This window comes from Protopterus annectens, chromosome 7.part0 (genome assembly GCF_019279795.1).
Source record: "Protopterus annectens isolate FY-2018-M chromosome 7.part0, PAN1.0, whole genome shotgun sequence".
NCBI classification, from domain to species: Eukaryota; Metazoa; Chordata; order Ceratodontiformes; family Protopteridae; genus Protopterus; species Protopterus annectens.
This window is the reverse complement of record NC_056739.1, coordinates 1641968984-1641989263: the sequence shown is the minus strand read 5'-3', so window position 1 is coordinate 1641989263 and position 20280 is coordinate 1641968984.

The window sequence follows — 20280 nt, the reverse complement described above, 5'->3', positions numbered from 1 at the left end:
CTCCCCCCAAGTGTGTGTGTGTGTGTGTGTGTGTGTGTGTGTGTGTGTGTGTGTGTGTGTGTGTTTGTGTGCATGCTCCCGTCTGCCTGGGGACTCAGTCTTGCTTTTAGACACCGCACAACACAGCAGTTTGCTACCAACATCTTTGCCTTTGCGGATGATGACACGCACCTACATGTCTGCCTCTGGGACTGCTGTGCTTAGTAATGTCGGTAGCGCGTTCTGTAAATGTGTCATGCTGTAGTGTGTTAGGGTAGTTAGGTGTATGCTCGACTCCCAGCCCTGCCAAGTGTGTGTGTGTGTGTGTGTGTGTGCGTGTGTGTGTGTGTGTGTGTGTGTGTGTGTGTGTGTGTGTGTGTGTGTTTGCACGCATGCTCCCATCCACCTGGGGACTCAGTCTTGCTTTTAGATGCCGCACAACACAGCAGTTTGCTACCGACGTCTTTGCCTTTGCAGATGATGACACGCACCTAGATGTCTGCCTCTGGGACTGCTATGCTTAGTAATGTTGGTAGCGCATTCTGTAAATGCATCATGCTGTAGTGTGTTAGGGTAGTTAGGTGTATGTTCGATTCTCAGCCCTGCCAAGTGTGTGTGTGTGTTTGCGCGCATGCTCCCATCCGCCTGGGGACTCAGTCTTGCTTTTAGATGCCGCACAACACAGCAGTTTGCTACTGACGTCTTTGCCTTTGCAGATGATGACACGCACCTAGATGTCTGCCTCTGGGACTGCTGTGCTTAGTAATGTCTGTAGCGCGTTCTGTAAATGCATCATGCTGTAGTGTGTTGGGGTAGTTAGGTGTATGTTCGACTCTCAGCCCTGCCAAGTGTGTGTGTGTGTGTGTGTGTGTGTGTGTGTGTGTGTGTGTGTGTGTGTGTGTGTGTGTGTGTGTGTGTGTGTGTGTGTGTGTGTGCACGCACCTACATGTCTGCCTCTGGGACTGCTGTGCTTAGTAATGTCGGTAGCGCGTTCTGTAAATGTGTCATGCTGTAGTGTGTTAGGGTAGTTAGGTGTATGTTCGACTCCCAGCCCTGCCAAGTGTGTGTGTGTGTTTCCAGCTGCATGACAACAGTACATTGCTTTGACAGTATTCACCCTCCATAACATCCATGCAGCATCTTTGCCTTTGATGCTGCTGTCTGCAGGCTAGACGTATGCCTGTGTTAATCATGTGATCCACTGATCACGGTAGCGCGTTTTGTAACTGCGTAATGCTGTCGTGTGGTACAGTGCTTACGTTTATGTTCTGCTCCCAACCCTGCCACGTGTGTGTATGCATCTATCTGCAAAGATATATGTATATATGTATATATATATATATATATATATATATATATATATATATATATATATATATATATAGCTATATATATATATATATATATATATATATATATATATATATATATATATATCTATATATATATATATATATATATATATATATATATATATATATCTTGTATATTGTATATAGATATGTATGTTGGGATTATCACTCTTGACTGTGCTGCATTGTCTGTACGTGAGCACCCTGGATGTATGTACATCTGCTCTGGCTCTGTGTTAGTGCACATACTGTGTGCTGTAGTGATCGTGGGTTATACATGTGTAGTGACCAGTTATTGTGTTGATGGGTATTACACGGGCATTGGAATCAATGTTAGTGCAGCACCTTTGACTGGTCGTATGCAGATCTCGGCAACAGTCAGCAGTGGTTATTACACTGGAGTGTGAGTATGGCTCATATCCATCTGCAGTAACTGTCAATTCTATGCACCCCAGGTTAACATTACAGACACATGTTTATCCGCAGGTTGTGGTACAGATCCCAGGACTGTATGTGTAGACATTGACAGGTGCAGGACTGGGTTGTGTTGGATGCATGGAGGGGTGTCCATGGCCAGTAATGGGAATCTCTATAGCCTGGCAGGTACGGTCTGTGACTGTCCCACAACCTCCTGTATATGGCTGACACATGCTGTACCTGTGTATATGCACACACACACACTCTTACCACAAACAGCTACGGCTATCACATACACACACCCATTGCACCACCATTGGGCCATGCAATAACCATTGTCCCTCACACACACACACCTACGTGTACATTGGATGGCTCTATGACAGCTCTGGACATGTTAACACCACACCCTGTGCATATGATGTCACCTGTGCCACCACCTGTGATGTGTAACATTGATGCAGGATCTGACTAACCTGGTGCTGCTGCACACAGTGGCTTTATTCCACTGTATTGATGTTAGCATGCTGTTAACACACAGTGTGTTACTTCCAGGTGTACTTCAGCAGGCATGATGCATTGCAGCTATGACCATCACTCTGGCATAGTTTACAGCACTGTTACCTCTGGTGATGTAGTCTCCATCCATGTGTCATTTCACTGATGTGTGTAGTATCGGCAGCATGTTTGTCTGTTACGTGTGTGATGTGTGTAGTACATATGTATACCTACTTACAAATGCATACACGACATTACACGGGCTTCACCAGTCGTACACTAGCTTACTCGTTCTTCCACATGTGCACACGGGTTAACACACGCACACACATGCTTACATGGGCTTACTGGCGCACACGGGCGCAGACACACTGTGGGCAGGTTTGCAGGTCAGATCGGTGGTATCCATGGCGTATGCCGTCAGTCTCCTGAAGTTCCATCGGATAGCTCATGACACACCTCTTCCACTGAGTACTAACAGCACACATGTGACCCTGCTCCGGTGAGGTTACAGTGTTTTGTACATACACACTCCTGTTGTCACCTATCTTCTACTCTAATAGTCCCCTTAACCTACACTACACTGTTGAGGCTTGGCCCATATGGCATGACATGTTGTGATTCACTATCCTCAGCCTCACTTGCCTCACATTGCCTACAAATGCTTCGTTACATCTCTGACAGAGAGCTTCCACACATAGGTACCAGTACGCAGTAGCCATGTTATCTCCAGCTTGCCATTCATCTGCATGGCGTACTAACATATAGCTAAACCTACATTTTGTATGTATATTATCCATATGTCTTGTTTTGAAGCGCAGCGCGTTCTCATGGCGCTGTGCTATGCTTCCACACCAGGGATCGGGGGAGGACAACTACTGGTTCATTGATATCCAATGGACAAAGCCGCCACTGGCCTTGGACTTGGACATTGGCATGCTTCTTCGACTGTATTCATGCTGTATTTGCAGCTGTCATTGTTCCGTTTAGCAATGTGCAAAACGTTAGTCGCATAACATCCAGGTACATTTCTGCACATAACTCTGCTCTTGCATGGACAGCTTCCTGTTTCATGTATCGCCTAATTACGTATGGTTACCACCTATCCCACTTTGCGAGGGATGGTCCCTGCAGTTGTGTCCTGCAAAATATGTGAACAAATGGCAAATGTCCTGAGATTGTAGGACAAAATAAATTTCTATATTTTATGTCATAGTTGCATTAAACAGTTATTCTGTATCTGAAACACCTAAATGAAATTATTAGAAACAGAATAAGGAACTAAAATGCTACAAGAATAAACTTTTATTCAGGCAAAAAACTGAAGTTCTGTCCTTTGTACTGGCTGTGGGTATGTTTTGCCCTGCAAAATCTGATGTTTGTAGCACAGATGTCACACTTTGGGCATTTGGAAAGGTGGCAACCCTATAATTACATCATTTGCATAGCTTACACATACAAATGGGGTATGTTGCAAATCCCAACATTGTCCGTGCAATGTTCGTGTTATGGGCGGTCTTGCACGCCCCTGCAGGTGTTTGTTGAATAGCCTGGCAGTCATCTTTCCTTGCTGTACTCTTACTCAATCCATACATGCCGGAGGCTTCGTGTATCATGGCCTAGGCTTTGCTGTGTGCTATGTCTATTTGTGGTGTATGCATGGCTGTGGGTATGTCCCACTGTCATCATTGGTAAAGGTGACACCCTATAGGTACTTCCTGTAGACTGCTGTGTCATTTGACATATCAGCTCATACCTGCGGATGAACTTTCTACTGCAGTGCATTTCATACCGTCTGAGTTATCTTGCAGTCGATAATGCTGTTTCCTCAGACATGTATCTGTTTCTGATCGTACCTATCAACCTCCTAGTGCAAAACAACTGTACAAAGCCTAACATGATGCGGGTCAGATGGGGCAGATTCTACATATTGATCTTACAAACGTAGATAGTTGACAGTATTATAGGTTTTGCATTAGTATGACCTTTCTGAGGGATTTGCGGTCATAAACACATATGTTTATCATTATTTAATGACGTCAGTTCTCAGGTATTTGGCAGACAGGTACAGATTGTGAGAGGAGCACACCACACATATGAGGCATACATCTGCACATTCGTACAGTTACGCCAATACACACAATACATGGTGCCATCACAGGCCAGTTACCATTACATTCCTATTGCAGGACACACCCACCCACTGGGTTATATTCCTCACACAGGCCAACAGGTGCTTATCCACACTACTTATTCCACCACGTACCTTATGTATGCGCCAGTATTTGCGCTTTCCGTCAGTGGCAGAGCTCACGTACGTGTATGGGGGACTGGACACTGTATCGGTGACACTGCATGACACCCTGAGGGACACATGTCATTTGAGTCTATTAACCTTCCACATTGACTTTCACAGGCCATACGTTGTAATTCACATTTGTGGACACACATGCTTATGACTTGTACATGTTTTGTCATTTGTCCTGACGTCTTTCTTCTCACCTGTCCACCTAGTATCACTAGTTCTGTACATTTCATTAGGATGGGTTACCTTCATACCTCTCACCTGTACACTTTATGGGTATATGCTCTGGGGTTTGTCTTATGATTCTGTTACATTTGTCATGATAATGTGCCTTTCTGATAGATTGCTGGCAAACCATGACGGACTGTGCAGTTAGGTAATCATGACTGACATTTCTATTTCATGATTACCGTCATAACATTCGTCTTCCCAACTACGCAATTATTCTATCAATGGTCTGACTTTGTCTGAGGTATATTTAATATAGTCCCTATTTGTCTGTCGTGTACTATGCCTTAGTCCAGCTGTCTTATTCTGACATTCTGGCAGGTATGGTTACCATCTTGGTCGTATGCATGTCCATACTTGGTAATCGCCTACATGACACTGATATAGGTCCCTACCTCTTCCCCTAATGGTTTACACAATATCCAGTGGATGGGTTGCACCTTTTTGGTGAATATAGGTGTGTGCTATTACCCACATAGGTATACTGATCACTCCCATGGGGCGTACCTAATAGATCTGTGCCAACCAACACCTTGGCCCAATTCTGCATACCCATGATTCCCATACCTGACACACCTCCTCAGTACCCATTCGACATGTTTAATGTGACTGATAATAACGTGTGAGGACACTTCCGAGCACTCCCTACTCTGCGGATATCAGCTCATACATCATACATTCAATCGACCCATGTGTTATTACCCTTGCACCTGCTACTGTTGCATGTACAGCTATATTGTAGTTGCAGCTGGCTGTGACATCTTTAGCATCAATGACGGTTCACACTTTGTATGGATCAATTTTTGGGGTCCTGCAAAGGACACCTATATTCATGTTTAGTGTGTATAACTTGCAAGCCCTGTCACACTGGTAGTTTCCGGGAAATGGTTTGGAAACCATCGGTGTAGTCTCCTTTCATGCATGTCTGCCTGTCTATCCATATTAGCTATACCATGACCTATTTATGTACATGTGTTATATGTACAGGGACATATGTTTGTTGTGTATATATCTATTAATGTATCTTGTGTGTATAGATATATATATATCTGTACATATATACATATGTCTGTACATTCCTCATCTCGTAATTTGCTTTGGATTATGTCTGTGGATATATGTGTATATATATCTCCATATAATACCTTTCAACTATACAGATTTCTGCTGCATGTACAGCTGTTTGCCTCTTATCTTTGCTCCATTTTTCATAACCTTGTGTCTATCTGGCAAGTTAGTGGCATATCATTAAAGACTGACATTGGTAAATAATGACAAACATTTCAGGTTACGACTTCATACCCTTCAGATAATCCATGCTAGTGATACACCTGTTATTCTATCCACTTTCTATGTTTGTTAGGCAATATCTGGGGATTGTCCCTATTTGTGGTCCGTTTTTCATAACCTTGTGTCTATCTGGCAAGTTAGTGGCATATCATTAAAGACTGACGTTGGTAAATAATGACAAACATTTCAGGTTACCACTTCATACCCTTCAGAGAATCCATGCTAGTGACACACCTGTTATTCTATCCACTTTCTATGTTTGTTAGGCAATATCTGGGGATTGTCCCTATTTGTACCAGTTGTTGTCATGGCTTTGTCCGGTTTCGTACTTTACAGGTTTAACAGGTATGAACCATGTACATAGAACATGTGGAAAACACCATTCATTTTCTATTCTGTGAGCGGATTACACATGCGCAGGCGGACTTGCATATCCTTATTGTGGGTTACATATGTTTCATAGATAATTGTGCTTCCGTGAACTTTCATAATTCTGACCATAACAGTTACATATCTGTATTCCAGTTTACGGACTACTGTGAAACACACGTTCACCTTTACATATTTAAATGTGTGTACTGCACGAACACTTTCATTACACTTTCATGTTATATGTGCAGTGGTCGTAGGTCAACCGGGACTGCATTCACGTTGGCCGGATACCAGAACCACTATTCTATTGGTGTTCCCCCTCATTGATTTGCATATCCATAGTACTTAACTACATCAACATACGCCTCACCGCTTCACCTACGACACAGGCATCCATTCTCCTGCTGGGAAAAAGGTGGTACTACATATTACACATTCCCTATTGCCTACTGCTGTGAACTCCGGCTGCATTGTTAATCTCTCAGAGGATATGCAGAACACCAAGGCATATAGTCCAGCCACATACAGGTCTTTGATTGTCAGGGTGTTCATGTAGTGATCTGGGTTTAGGCTTGTCCACCCGGTGAACGGAACTTCCCTGGCCAAGGTCAAATAACAGATGAAGCATATGGACAGGGATTATCTCCCTATTTTGAAGTTTTACCTGTGTTTATAGACACAGGTGTTTGGGCACCCGTCAGCAGCTTATTCTCTTGGCATTACATATTATGGGTGGGGTTGTTACAGTCCATACTCCACGGTGAGGAGTGTTCCCATTCACATTTGACTATTACCTGTATACAGTCATACAGGGATTATTATTTTTGGACATGAAGTGACTACAGGTATGCAGTTGTACATTACACAAGTAAATATGTACGGACCATACCTCTCAACCTCTTAGAGCACTGAACCTGCGCAAAACCTACATGATGGGGGGACAATTAGGGACACTTTTTAATGATTGCTCTTACAAGCTTAGAACATTGATATAATGCTAGGTTTTGCATTAGCATGACTTTTCTGCAGGTTGTGGAGTCTTATACTCAGGATATTTCTCATTATTTAGTGACGTCAATCCTCAGCTATTTACCACACTGGTGCAGATTGTCAGAGGCACACACCAACACTATGGGCGAACCTGTGGTCATTCTTAGGGTTGCCATCTTTTCGACTGCCCAAAGTGGGACATGTTCTGTAGAGATGTCAGATTTTCCAGGACAAAACATACCTACAACCATGCATAGTACTGAACTATAACCTTTTTAGTACATATAATAGCTTATTCTAGTAACATTTGAATTGCTTATGCTACTTCACATAACATTGAGGATTCATATATAAAATAACCGTTTTATGTGACTATTAAAGTAAATTAGGAAATTAACTCTCAGGACATTTGCTATGTCTTGATTTTTTTCACAGGACACAACTGCCTACAGAGGGATTGTTACTCGCAAAGTGGGACAGGTGGTGACCCTAGTCATTCTCAAATATCCGGACAGTTGAGTGGTATAGCACGGACCTCCATAATACACTGTTGTGTTCTGGCACAGCAGTAGCTCAGCATTAAAGACTGCAGTCGGAACGTGCTGACAGACAGTTGGGTTTCAGACTTCATACTCCAGATATTAATGCCAATGTGCAAACTGCTATTCTATCAGATTCTATGTTTCTAAGAGATATGTTTACAGATTGTCCCTGATTTTGGACCTTTGTCTCACTTATATTCATGGCTCTGTCCACATATCTTGCTCACACAGGTTGACAGGTATGGTCAGTCATGACTGCACACAGTCAGTGTCCCTCACACTTGATCAGGGTTGATCTGTTTACATAGTATCTTCCTTGCCCTCATGCCATTTTCCACTTTGCAAATGTGTGCATTATATTCTCCCTCCTATTCGTGTCTGGACACGTGCGTCACGGGGAGGTATTTTATCCTGTGTGGTAGGTTATGCATGCCCACTTAGGGCTGGACAGTGTCATGGACCTCCACTGCACGTTCTGACTTGTGTCCAGATATCTACTGGATTGGACATCATGTCGTCATACCCATTCTACTAGTTACACAAGTTGGTCATCCCGTGAGGGATATCCCAAGAATTGGTCAAGACCAAAACAAGTTAGATACTGAAGATTTTTGTGGCTTCACGAAAACGTGCAGGGGGTTTTACCTGCAGGGGATACATGGTTTGCAATCCTGACACTGCCTAGGGTGACAATACCTACTACATATGCATAGGGGTCACTGTGTGTATCTGTTTCTGCAACAAACCAGTGGACCAAGTACGGCTGGATTTGGTGGACGTTCTGATATGGTGGCAGGTTTTGTGTTGTGGAGGGTATGCTGGGTAGGCTATTATGCATCCAAGTGTGTTGCGTTTGTTATGGCCAGTTCCATCAGGACCCATCTGTGGGTATGTGACAGTGCCGTATCTATACATTTGTCTCACATATTTCCATATTCATATGTTTGTGGGATTGTGTTCTACACTATGGCCTGTCTGCTTGTCTTGCAGCTGTTTCTACATGAGGTTGTGTTCCTTTCCACTTCACCCGCTGCCCCCTCATACACCTCCGGTTCACTTTTTCTGCATATGACACAAGTATCGCCTTTGAGGAATTTGCCATTAAACACACACCCCTCACACACAAATTACTCACACCCCATAGAGCACTACTTTGCTTGTTGGCCCATGACACGGCCACAGTTACATACTGACTACCCTACATGTGTCGGGTACCTTTATGGTTGTGTGGACTACCCTGCCATGTTTGCTTTCCACATGCTATACTTCACGCACATGGGTACACGCCCTTACTTCACTTTCATTACTTGGTTGGTGTATCCGGGTACTACCTGTTTGACTGTGTCACATACACGTTCGCATTATACAGCTGCCTTCCGGATTTTGCCAGCATGTTCTACTCATTGGTAGGATGGCACCTTTTTCTATGTCCAAGCTATTCCTTACACATGTCCGATTGTTATGGACATTGCCTCCCCACAGTCAACGGTTGTGTTTCCACCTTTTCAATTGGCCACAGTGTGACATAGGGTTACCACCTGTCCCACTTTGCGAGAGACAGTCCATCTTTGGGCAGTTGTATCCTGACATGTAATTGTCAGCATGGAAAATGTCCTGAGATTTTAGGACAAACATATTTCTTATATTTTATGTGATAGTTGCATTAAACAGTTAATTCTCTATCTGAAATACCTGACTGTTATGAGAAACAGAATAAGCAACTAAAATGCTACAGGAATACGCTTTTCTGTAGGCAAAACAGTTATGTTCTGTCCTTTGTACTGGCTGTGGGTATGTGTCGGCCTGTACAGTCTGATGTCTGTAGCAAACATGTCCCACTTTGGCCATTTGTAAGGATGGCAACCCTACTGTGACAGTTGCAGTGAACACAGCATATTTTACAGGCCGACACATACCCATGGTCAGTTCGGCAGATAGAACTTACAATTCTTGCCATTATCTAAGCTTATTCTTGTAGCATTTCGGTATCTTATTCTGTTTGTTATGACATTTATGTATTATACGTCCAGTGAAATATGTTTAATGCAACTATTACATGACATCTACGGAGGAATTATGTCCTATATTCTCTGGACATTTGCCAGTTTTACATGTTTGTGTCAGGACACATCTGCCCACAGAGGGACTGTCGCTCGCAAAGTGGGACAGGTGGTAATCTTGGTCGACGGTACAGATCATACTGTTCCTTTCGGCCTACATGTGTCCATGTTGTTATGGCTCATTTATATGCACCTTCTGTTTCGTTTACATGCGTATGCTATTTCTTATCACATTTGGTATGTGAAATACGGACATACCTTTTGTATGTGTCTATTACATGGCTTGTGGGATATGATTCAGACATACGATCACTACCTATATCTACATTTCTCCTTGTGTATTTTGTTATGGGCACATCTGCACAGCTATGTTCCCTCCCTCAAATTATGGGGCGGCTGGTGACCCTCTCCATTGGACTGGACATACCTACTGGCAGCGCGCTAACATCTGATGCATTTCACTTCCACATGGTATAGCTATCAACACTACGTTGGACTACAGGCACACGGTTTTCCTGTCATTTGTTCATGGGTAGGGACCTGTTATTCCCTACCGTGCATTTGTGTTTGACTCTTCATTTTCTGTTTGCAGGGACTCTGCTTTGCGTACGTTTCAGTCTCCACGGACACTGATAGGTACGATTACTATTGCTGTCAGAATATAATATTCAGCAGTTTAGGTTGCTCCTCGAAAGCCGACATTGACACGCCTCCCTACGCAACTTCGATACGCCCCTTGCACTCGTGCATGTTTCCTATGCACGCGGCTGTGGCAGCTGCGCACCTTCATTAATATGCATATGGCGAGTCTACTCCACATCTATGCTGCACGGCCGGTGCAAGCCTTACGCCGAACTTACGCCAAGCTTCATGAATTCGGGGGGTTATGTCTAATTCAAGTGCAATGTTACCAATATAATAAGATGACATGATACTAGATTTACAAAAAGAAACTAATATGCAAATCTTAGTATTTAAGACAAGCCCACTTGTGATAAATCAATCATTTGGTTGCTGTAGGTCTTGCTAAAGAATTTGAATATCAAAATAAGATGTGATACTGCCCCAGGTAAAAGTCATTAGTAAACTTGGTTAGCCATAGTCTCTTGATATAAGATTTTAGTTTAGAAAAGTATATACCAAAAAGGAGGTGGGAAATCACTTGTGACAGTTTACTTTTAGAGCAAAACCCTAGGCCTTAATACTAGGGGCTCTGTCAAATAGCCATTTACCCATCCAATAAACTATGTATGGGTTAATGTTGATTTGGAAGAGTTTGTTAGTGCTACCAACATAAGGGATAATGTCAAAGGCCTTGGCAAGGTCCGGATAAGTAGATAGACTGTATGCACTTTATCCATGGCCACAGTAACCTATTTAAGTAACTCAACAGGTTGAGCAGGCATTACCTTCCATTAACAAAGACAAACTGGTGTGTAACCAAGACATATGTTCACCTATATCACTATTTATTAGTTCAGCTATAAAGAAGTCCATATCCTTGCAAATAATACTAGTGAGCATAACTCCCAGGGTTACTAGAGGTACCACCTTTGTCTAAGGGCATCACAACTTCCATTTTCCATAAGCTGAGGCCATAACCAATGGAGAGACTCGGGTAAGACTAAAAGACTTTGTGGAGGTGATTTGTTGAATGAGGCTTACACTCACTTCACAAAAACACATCCATGACAAAGCAAGAGACACGAAGTAGCATTTCTATTTTTGGAAATTGCTAAAAAGACTCAGTCCAAACTGATCTTAGGAGGGGTGAGAGTGACAGAGAAAAGAGAGGATACATTGGTAGACAGGGCTCAGCAGGGTGTAACATAATTTTCTTGGCTAATTGTCAAAGTATCTCTTATTGTGGTATGTGGCAGCAGGTGAGTAAGAGCACATTAATGGAGTCAAATCTTTTGGAAATGCATGTATGTTTAACACATTATTTTCCAACTTTCTATGGCTGACAGTTCCACTGATGCTGCTTAGGCTGTACCACGTATTATAGTTGTGCATGTGGATGCTTCTGACCCTGGCTATGTGGACATGAATGTCACACAAATGGGTGGATTTAATATTTTAATGAGTTATATGCTGATAATTTCATCAGTGAGCAGTCACAGAAATGAGGATAGGCACTTTCATCTCATACTGTTCAAGTTTGATTACATGACAATGTACCAAGATAACCTGGGTCAGCCAATGGTACTACTATTACAAAGGCCACAGTTACTTCCCTTGGAAGTTCTCCAGTATGTCTTCTAACATGGTACCTAGCAGACAGGCTACTGGGCTTAAATGTAAACCCTTTGATGATGTTGCAAATATACAGCTTAGTTGCAACCATGCATATCCTACTGTGTGCCAAACATTTGATCCAGGCCATACTACATTCACAGATTGTGGTAACACTTTATGTCAATCTGTGCTTCCGATTGTCAACTGGCTGAGCATTGGGCAATGCTGAAGAGATGACAGGATGCTGCCCTTTTTTGGCTGTGCATGTCTCTGCTTAGCTAACAACTCATCAAGGCAATGCATGGTGTCCAATGTAGCAAAAGGACAAAGTGATGTTGACCCACTGTTGGGCAGTTCATCCATGATGCATGTCATATCACCATTATACAGCACATACTCTCCAAATAACTGTAAGGGGGAAGTCACTAATTCTACTGCAAAAATGCCCACCCAAAGAACACATGCTTGCATCACTTTATAGAGCCAGTGTCATTGTTTGGGTTCTGAAGTAACACACACATGTGGGCCATGGTTCCTGAATACATGAGGTTGATGTTACTAATGTGTGTATGACCCCACCAAGCTTGAACAGTAATGATGATAACTTCCCTGTGTGAATCATATTACTTACTTTTAATGTTCATTTATATAATGTCTGTGATTAACCTTGTGTTAAAAACATGTGCCCGTATTATGTAGGTTATGTATTGCTAGTCTAGACAAGTAGTATTCATGGCAGTGGACATCACTTTGAGTGCACACACACACACACACACACACACACACACACACACACACACACACACACACACACACACACACACAGACACAATCACATATCCACATTACAACTTCACCATGAGGCATACCTACCTAGTCAAATATCTGCTCTGAGATCATGACACAGATGTAACATGCTACATGTGGTTATCCTTGGCCAGTACACTGTCAACTGGCATCAGCCTCTCACATGTAATGGTCCCACAGTATAGTATGTCATTTAGTGCAGCCACTGCCAATGTGACCATATGCATTTTATGGAGCATGCAACATTCCAAGGCTATGTTGCATGGCTAATGCTTTAAAAATTGCAGAGACCACTGGGAGCATTTAGAGAATAGATATGGATTTGATGTCATTAAATGCATGCTTTATGATTTTATGTATCAGTTGGTGAGAGGTATTATACACCTTTTCTGTCTGATGTGTTAGCCTCATCACCAGTGTGTGAAGAGCAATAGCTGGAATGAGAATGCGGTATGTCTAGAGTGGCACTTGTCTGGAATATATCCAGTTTGGAATGCAAGCTGTACTGAACAATCCAGACAGAAATTAGCATCTCAGATGCTACCCAAATGTTTGGTATGTACTGAGTAGATATCCACAGCCAATGCTGTCCCACATGTACATTGATTGTTGTAATAAGTTGAGCATCATATCTCCCAGGCACTAATATAGTAAAATGTGTCTGTGGAATGTATGCTGGCCAGTGCAATGGAAGCCTAATACCACAGTTAAATAGCTAGCCTGTCAGTCAGGGTTCCATACATATAAGTTATTTCCTATGCATGGGCCAGCACTATACTTGTGCATGACTGTGATTCACCCATACTATCCGCACCAGGCTGCAAGAAGGTAGCTACTGCTAGAGTTCTGCCTACTGGAATGATTTTGATCTGCAGCAGTCTGAATGCTTACAAGTGATGTACACATGTCAAGATAAATGTTTCAGAGCTGTGTCAGGAGAGTGTGTGTGTGTGTGTGTGTGTGTGTGTGTGTGTGTGTGTGTGTGTGTGTGTGTGTGTGTGTGTGTGTGTGTGTGTGTGTGTGTGTGTGTGTGTGTGTGTGTGTGTGTGTGTGTGTGTGTGTGTGTGTGTGTGTGTGTGTGTAATTCTGTTTGTGTATGCACCTGTCTGGAATATGTTGCAATGTTTCAGGCTGTCTATTTTGCCATTCTGTGTGCAGACAGTATCAGTGTTGCCCGGTGACACACATTTATTATCTTGGATCTGGTGGCTTGGATTGTCTGCATAATGTTATCATCACCTCAATTACAGAAGGTTTTTTGTTCATCTTAGTAGACCATTCAGTCAGTAAAACAGTTTTATAGGCCTGCAGAGTTGTAGCAAACATTTCTTAATTATATGAATTTAAAGGACAATCCGTGACCTCATTTGCAATACCTCTACACACTCGGTTGTATTTTTCCCTTTCATATGCTTGTAAAGACTGTTGACATCTTTGACTTGTGTTTTTCTGCGAACTACAGCCTTACATTCAGTCTCTGGATAACAAGAAATGTCCTCAATAACTCTGGCAGGAATTTTCAGACTCACATCTCAAGCAAAGCTATAATAATAAATACTTACTGAATTCTACAAGCCTTTGATCGTAGCCTATGAATTAAATATCTGTCAAAAACTGTATGCAGATTGCACGTTTCAAATGTTTTGCTCTAATTTGTGCAATAAAGGATTATATGCTACAAATTTACAATTACCAGTGCTTTATAATTAATATTATTTTTTTTAATTAATATATACACTTGGTATAATGAAACTGCTATATATATATATATATATATCTATGGGTCCACTTTGTAATTTCAAAATACTGAAATCCCGAATTTCAGTATTTCGAACTTACAATTTCGAACACTCACATTTCCAAAACTGGCAGAAGTGCAAAATTCAAAATACCAAAGTACCGACATTTCGAATTTCGGCTTTTGGTGGTATGGAATGTGGATGCTTAAGTTTTATTTTGGTAAGTCTGTGTGTGTTAGTATGTTGGTTAGGAGTTTAGTGTGTGTAAGTGTGTGTTGAGACTGTTGTGTGTGTTTGAGGGACTGTACGATGTGTGTGTGTGAGTTTTGTTTGTGTTACTGTTTGTGTGATCTCGGAGTTAGAATACATAAGTAGGGGGGTTGGTGGTGAAGCCCCCCAAATGGGGGTGCAGGGGGGCCTGATCCCCCACTTGTGGGGTGCAGGGCGGCTTGCCCCCTGCTTATATGTAGTTTAGATTAGTTTGTTTGATTGTGGGGGGAGGTTTGTGTATGTTTATTTGTGTGCTGTATGTGTAGCGTGAGTGCGGGATTTTGAATTTCGCGGTTGTGTGTTTTCAAGTTTGTGAGTTTTGGTTGGGTTTTTGGCTTTGTGGTTTTGGAATACTAAAATTCAGGATTTCAGTATTTCAAAATTACAAGGTGGACCCACATGTAGATATATGTATATGTATATATATATATATATATATATATATATATATATATATATATATATATATATATATAGAGAGAGAGAGATTTATATATATTTTTTATATGGATATATATTTATAAATGTGTATATGTGTGTATATATATATATATATATATATATATATATATATATATGTGTGTGGATTCACTTCATAACACTGAAAGCTCAAAACACTGAAAATGAAAAAAACTTCATAATATAGAAGACCAAAACACTGAAACTTCAAAACACTGAAAACTCAAAACACTGAAACTCAAAACACTGAAAACACATATCATACATATACTGAGTTTAAACAACATAAATCATAGCACTTACCACCAAGTGTAAGCAGGGGGGCAAGCCATCCTGCACCCTCCAATGTGGGGGGCTGCGCCCCCTATACCCCCTGCTACTTAAGTATATCATCTCCAAGACTGCACTTAATGATGTGCAATCTTGGAGTTGATATATATAAGTAGCAGGGGGTGTGGGGGGGCACAGCCCCCACATGGGGTGTGCAGGGGTGCTTGCTCCCCTGCTTACACTTGGTGGAAAGTATTATAATTTATGTTATTTAAACTCAGTATATGTATGATACGTGTTTTCAGTGTTTTGAGTTTTCAAGATTTTGAAATTTCAGTGTTTTGGTTTCAGTGTTTTGAGCTTTCAGTGTTATGAAGTGAATCCATATATATATATATATATATATATATATATATATATATATATATATATACACAGAGAGAGAGAGAGAGATATAGATACAGATATAGAAATAAAGATAGATATCAACAAAGAGGGAAAACAAGCTGTACAGGAATGACTGCTCTGGATACTGGCATGCATACTATTAAAATGAGCTGCATCGGAACTTTTTATATGAGATCCATATCAAAGATCACTTTGCTTTGTTATTAAAAATAAAAAACAAGATTCAAGCTGGAATTGCTTGTTTAAACCATGGTTTATTAATTTAAAACAAGAGATGATGGTTTATTAAGCTAAAACGAGAGACGAGTGCTTTCACCCTTGTCAGAGCTTCATCATCTCTAAGTTTTACATTGCAGTAACAAGTAATATATAATTTTCTATTTTCCATATAAATAGCCATGTAAATTACCAGGAAGGCTTTACTCCAAGAGCACTTTAACAGATCACATCCAATGACAGTAAATACAACAGTGGTACATTCAAAGTTGGGATATTTACTGTGATTGGTGCTAACTTCTCATCTAAGTACAGAGCCACTGTATATCTAACTGTTGATCAATGTGCTTCATATAATGTCAAGTAACAATGTAGGCATCAAGTCCTCCATTTTTTTTACATTAGTATGGTATATAAAGAAGGAGATAGCAATGAGACTATATTATGTGTGAAATGCTATGAATGCTATGATGGGAGAGGGGAGGAGACTGATGGTTATCAGAATCAAAATAAAAGTCTGCTGTTAACATCAGAAGTGCAATTAGGATTTAGAAACTGTGTATGAGCCTAGGGAGTCTGAAAGACCCAGTTGACCAGAATGTCCTTAGGGCTAGTATTAAGACAAGCTATAATAAGCACCATGAATGAGGATGTGTGTGTATATCTGTCTGTGTATGTGTGTATGCATCAGAAGCTCAAGTTTTCAGAAACTCAAAAATTATATGTTAACTTGAAGCTTTTGAATGGAGAATGCAGTACAGTAAGGATCGGGGAATTTACCCCTTTCTCCACTGTAGTGCAATCTTGGAGTTGGTATAGATATATGCAGGGGATGTGTGGGGGATGCAGGGGGGCTTGCCCCCTGCAGAAACATTAAAAAAAGGTCAGATTTTTTCCGAGGTTTGAGTTTTTGCAAACTCAAAAGTATCATCTCAAAAATATAAATTTTGACTTTCTGAAAACTCAGGCTTCTGACATAGATCCAGATAGAAATATACATGTACATAGAAAGACTCGTATATCTGTATAAAAATTGTAAATTTGTATATGGTTGTGTTATGTAAACACATGTCTAAGCTTGTGCTCACCACAAAATTATTATTTTAAAATGTTTTCACACATTTCTGTTAACAAAGTGAGGGGGCTTCCTCAGATCTCACTATGCTAGTGTACCAGCATGGTAGTTCATACTATTTATCAGACATATCATAATATGAACAATTCAACTTGACATTAAATTAATCCCAAGATACCAAATATAACTAAATCAGTTGCAGTGGAAGCAAAAATCAAAATCAAAAATCTAACACAGATGTAAATAAATAAATAAAAGAAACAATTAAACATCTAGTACTAAAGATAAAAAATGAAAACGTAAGACTCGAGCATGGACATGAAATAGCATAGCTATAAAACAAACAAACAAAAAAAACTACTTGCACTATTACGTTATAGTAAAAGTTGCTATACAAGTTTATTTAACTCAAGTATGCTCTTAATGGAGCATGTCTGATTGAGTCCAGGCTTCCAATATGCTTTAAGTCTAATCTGCCATTTGTTATTTTTTTCTCTAGCTTTACATTCAGTTTGCTTTGTAGTTGGACTGATATGAGCCTCTCAATAACATGAAAAACTTTTTATAGTTCCTCTCGACCTGTGCATGTCTATAGAGAGGGTTGTTGAAGTCCATAAGCTTGATATCTGAGAGATATTTTATCACGCTTATCTTGAGAGAGTTAATTGTTTTCTTGTGTAGAATGCTTTGCATTTTGTGCAGCTTGCCCTGCATACCACAAAGATACTATTGCAGTTATATCTGACAGTTCATAGATTCACAGGTAGGTACTAGGCTATCTGCCCGAGGGCAACGATAAGCCTAGTCAGAATGCATTGGCTTTTGCCGCCCCCTTAGATTAGTTCCCTGTGCCTCAGTCCAGCAGAGCCATTAGTTCCCTGTGCCTCTGTCCAGCAGAGCCACTGCAGTGATCCCTGGGGTAAATTTTCTGTTTCCCATCGACTCATCAAGGATTGTCTTGAAGAGTGTTAGTGAGGGACTCTGCTTAATGTAGATTGGAATCCTGTTCCAAAGCATTGGGAGTCTCTGTGACAGGAATCTATCTGTCCAGTACATCCTATTTATCATTGTGGTGAGATTTAGATCCCTAGAGCGTGAGGCTCTTGGGGATTTGTTTTTTTTAGGTGGAGCATTTCCATCAGTTCTGGGTTGGAAATGGCCTTGTATGTCAGGCAGAGATTTCTTTCTCGAGCTGGGACTTATAAAATAATTATTTTGGCTCATAAATGCATAACTTCTGCAGCCTAGCAGGTTGCAAGGAAAGATTCCTATGTGTAGCTCTGTGAATGCATTAATTTCATTTTCATTTACTACTTGACTTCTAATATTTCTACCTGTTTTATAAATGAAGAATGGTTGAGAGTCCAAAACTTGGCTGAGAGATTGGTTCCCCCTTATGATACTCAAGGTTTTGATCAGTTTTCTTTTTATTTCATCTGAATCCTTGAAATAGATTAGGATTATACTTCTTTTGTGTTTCTCATTTTCTTCATTGACATTTGGTACCATAGCATGCAATGGTTTCCTTTTAGAGGGGATCAGTAGGTCATTATTTTGTTTGAGGAGATTTATGGGTCCTAGTATGTTTGACTCCAAATTATCAGTGTATCATCTTTCCAGAAAATCTTGATGTATTGGATCTAGCTTGGTGAGAAATCAGTCCATCTCTCCACGAATTCTGGCTATTCTCATTCCCCATAATTTGATGACTACTTTCTTAGTAATTTTGGGGTGCATGCAGTTAGCTTGTAGAGGTTGATTCACTTGTGTATATTTTCTATAAAGTTCATTCCTAAGCTTCTTCTTGTTTCTGTCCTTATAGATGATGATGTCCAGGAATTCCACATTATCATAACTATAGTGGTCAGTGAAGTGCAAAATGTCTGTGGTGTTTTCGATGCATAAGAAGAAGCTGCACATCTTGTTCAGGGAGCATACCTTTCAACCTCTCAGGACCAGAAATCTGGACAAAGACAGAACGAGTGGGTGGACAAAGTCCCAAAATTAGGGACAGAATTTAAATATTGCTCATACAGTATAGACTTCAAAAGTTGTTAGAATAATAGGTTTTGCATTATTATGTATGTTTTGAAGGATGTAAAGCCTAAAACTCAAATTTCTGTCATTATTTGATACTATTTAGTGACTTCAATCATCAACGATTTGCCAAAAAAAAAAAAATTATTAGGAACAAACCAAAAATATGAGGACAAAATGTGGGCATTCTGTAAATATCTGCACAGTTGAGAGGTATGTTGGGGAGCCTTTCCTTGTGATAAAGATATTGTCAATAAAACAATAGTGATAATCCATGTATAGAAGGAATTCCGAGGAAAATAGGGTGTCCTTTACCCATCTGACCAAGACTATATTGGCTAGACTGGGGGGCATAGCAGCTTCCATAGCTAGCCCTCCTGTTTGTTTGTACCATTGCTAGTTGAAGTAAAAGTGGTTGTTGATATGTATGATGTCCAGCATACTCCCAAAAACTTTAATTTCTCTATTATTGGTGTTGATCCTTGAGCCCATGTACTCTTTCACAGCATTAACGCAGTAATTAACAGTGCATAAGGCTTCTACATCAGTTATGACTAATACTGTCTCCAGTTGCATTTTTATTGATTCATTTTTTTCAAGAAATTGGTTGAGGCCAGAATGAAGGTGGGAACAGTCCCAGCAATCTCTTTAATCTTAAATTCTATATAAATGGATAAAGGCTCCCACTGGGTGATATGGAAGGTTATCCACATTTCAATACATCTATC